This window comes from Globicephala melas, chromosome 10 (genome assembly GCF_963455315.2).
Source record: "Globicephala melas chromosome 10, mGloMel1.2, whole genome shotgun sequence".
In the NCBI taxonomy this organism is placed as follows: Eukaryota; Metazoa; Chordata; class Mammalia; order Artiodactyla; family Delphinidae; genus Globicephala; species Globicephala melas.
The window spans coordinates 13,132,848-13,136,209 of record NC_083323.1 but is presented as its reverse complement, the minus strand read 5'-3'; the positions used below and the strand labels follow the sequence as shown (position 1 = coordinate 13,136,209).

Genomic DNA, 3,362 nt, shown 5'->3' with positions numbered 1-3,362 from the left:
CTTCTGCCTCTTGCCTGGTCAGACCCCATCAGACTCCATCTGTGTATATGTGTGTGTTTGTATATGTATGCGCACTGTCCGTGTCCTCCTGTAAGTTCTCTATGGGCTACAGCAGTGTTTCTCAGTCGTGGTTACGTATAGAATCACCTGGCAGCTCTTACAAAACACCAGTGATGCCTGGGCCCCAACTCAGACCATTTGAATCAGAATCTCGGGGAAAGGAGGCCAGAGATTGATGTTAAAAAAAAAATTATTCATATCAGTGTGACATGAAGTGTGGTCCCTGGGACAGCAGTCAGTATCACCCGGAAGCTTGTAAGAAGTGCAGATTCACAGACTCCAATCCAGATCCACTGATTCAGAGTCAGGGGTGTCGGTGGGGGAGAAGGGGAAGCACTTGGCCCTAGGTTGAGTTTGTGGGTCACCCTGGTCCACTCTCCCTCTATAGTTGGAACTTAAGGCAGGCTGCCAAGCTTCCTGGACACGAGCAAGGGTTTCTTGCCACTGGCTGTATTGTCTTATCTAGTGTTCCCTAGCAAGCCATGTCCCCGTTTTTCACACTTCCTTATTCATCTCTATGATACCACATCACATTAGTTGGTTTGGATCCGCCAAACCTTTTGTAAAATTAGCTACATGTTAAATAATTCTCCAGAGGTCTCCTCACCCAAAGCAGAGAACACTGGATGGTCTAGTTTCCCATCTGAACATGGAAAAATGAGAAAAACCAGTGGCATTGTTCAGTGCTGACCCCCCATTCTCTTCTGCTCCAGAAAAAGTGACCCCAACGTCAGTTGGGATCAATGAAGTTTCTCCAGCGGAGGGGTGGGTCAGGGACAGGTGTGGATTTCTTCATTCTGGCGGGCTCACGTATGGTCTGCCTCAGGCAGGCCTCGTAATGCATCTGCGGATGGAATGAATTTGAGTGGTAGACCATTATGCATGACGAGGAACTCTGTGAAGTAGGGAGAACTCTCCTCTCCACGCCCTCCCTTTCTTGGACTCGCATGGGGCCTCTACATACACCTTGTCTCTCGGCATCATGGCGGCAGCCTCAGGGTGGCCTGATGCGGAGTTGTAATCAGCCTGTGAGGGCTGGTGAAAATGGCACACGGATCCCTAAGGATCCCAAACATGCCCCATGGATAGAGGAGGTACACGTTTACTCACATAGCATTCAATCGTGCAGCATGACGACACAAATGAGCCTACCTACGAAACAGAAACAGACTCACGGACATAGAGGACAGACTTGTGGTTGCCAGGGGGGAAGGGGGGTGTGGGAGGGAAGGATTGGGAGTTTGGGATTAGCAGATACAAACTATTATATACAGGATGGATAAACAAAAAGGTTCTACTGTATAGCACAGGAAACTATATTCAATATTCTGTGATAAAGCATAATGAAAAAGAGTATGAGAAAGGATATATATATATATATAGGTATAACTGAGTCACTTTGGTGTACAGCAGAAATTAACACAACATTGTAAATCAACTAGACTTCAATAAAATTTTAAAAAAAATGTGCAGCATAAATGCAGCTTTTTTATTTCTCCAAGACTGTTCTTATCATTCAGGTGTCTCCCCGCCTCGGGATGGGTCCAAGCAGTAATCAAAGTCCAGTGTTTTAAGCTCCTTTTTTATCTGTGATAATTAATTCATTGATTTTCAGAGTGTTACCCTTCTCCTGTTTCTCTGCAAGTTAGAATCTGAATAAAAAGGGAGAACATGTCTTAGGTGACCTTAAAGAGGTGGTGGGGAGGAGAGAAACAGGGCCTTTGAATTCAGATCAAATCTTTGGGATCCTTACTGGTCATTGCTGCAGAGAGGCTGGTCCGAGCATCTCCACGGATGTGCAGAGCCCTGAAGCACGCTTTGTCTGACGCCATCTGTTTTGTATTTTTAATACTCTCTTAATTTTAGAACAGTTTTCGATTTACAGAACTATTGCAAAGATAGTACAGAAAGTTCCCATAGACAGCACATTCAGTCTCCTCTATTTTTAACATCTTACATTAGTGTGGTGCATTTGTCGCAATTAAGAAATCAATATTGCTACATTATTATTGACTAAAGTCCATACTTTATTCAGATTTCCTCAGTTTCCCCCAACATCCTCTTTCTATTCCAGGATCCCAACCAGGACACCACATTACATTTGGTCATCGATCACGTCTCCTTAGGCATCTCTAGGTTGTGACATTTTCTCAGACTTACCTTGTTTTTGACGACTCTGACGGTCTCGAGGAGTACTGGTCAGTTATTCTGTACACTGTCCCTCAATTGGGATTTGCCGGATGTTTTCCTCATGATTAGACTGGAGCTGTGGGTTTTGGGGAGGAAGATGACAGAGGTAAAGTGTCCACATTGTCAACATGGCTTATCACTGTTGATGTTGACCTTGCTGATCTGTCAAGGTCACATATGCCAGGCTTCTCCACTGTAAAGTTAACCTACCCAATTGCCGCATTGTCCTCTTTGGAAGGAAGTCCCTCTGCACAGCTGGCACTTAAGGAGTGGGAAGTGATGCTCCACCTGCTTGAGGGTGGAGTTTTTCCAAATTTTTCTGCGTGGGAGATGTTTCTCTTCTTCGCATTTATCTACTCCCTCAAGGATTTGCATAGACTCATGAATATTTATTTTATGGTTTGGGTTATAACCCAATAGTACTTTATGTTGTTGCTCAAGTTCTTCCAGCTTTCACCACTGGGAGTTCTTTCAGCGGCTCCTGTACTCATTTGACATACTCATCGTTGTGGGCTCTGTTGTTGTTGCTGTTATTGTTGTCTCTCGGTGCCATCTGTTCTTGTGGGTTGATCTGTGTGCTGACGCTGCTGGAGTCTGTGGTCTTGGTTATTTGCTTCTGTGGTAGCTTTGCTCCATCACTAGGCTGCTGCTCTGATGTTTCCCTTGGAAACTCAGTTCCTCTCACTGGGTCATGTAGACGTTCCTGGTCCCTTGGCCACTGGTACAGCCATGGGGACCCAGGAGTACCCCTTCCATCTCATCCCTCTAGCCACTCCCAGGGCCATGTCGGTACCTTTCCCTCTCTGCCAGCTGAGCTGAAGGCTGGAATTTGGACAGCTGTAGCATTACCCACCATCATCCTTCAGGATTCCCTAGTGTGTGAGGGTTTGAGGTAAGCCCCTCTAGATCCTTTCTGCTCTGAGTTGAGAAATAGCTTGCAGATTAATGGGAAAGACTTGTATATGGGAATGAAGTTTGTCTGCATTCAGATACCAGGTTGGTGACGTTTTAGCTGTGTGATCTTAGGCAAACTATTCATTCATTCTGAGCTTCCAGTTGTTTATCAAGAACATGGACTTATAATGCCTATGGTAAAGGTTAGGATTAGGTTT

General features: G+C 45.2%; 1 long non-coding RNA gene across 1 annotated transcript; it reads right to left on the bottom strand.

Annotated features, from left to right (window-relative positions):
• Nucleotides 1–637: 637 nt before the first annotated feature.
• On the bottom strand, nucleotides 638–2,554 carry LOC132597907 (uncharacterized). The gene is made up of 3 exons (XR_009565387.1): nucleotides 2,461–2,554; nucleotides 2,221–2,326; nucleotides 638–904 (listed from the first exon to the last, which is right to left on the bottom strand). It is a non-coding gene; the product is annotated as an uncharacterized lncRNA (long non-coding RNA).
• Nucleotides 2,555–3,362: the final 808 nt, after the last annotated feature.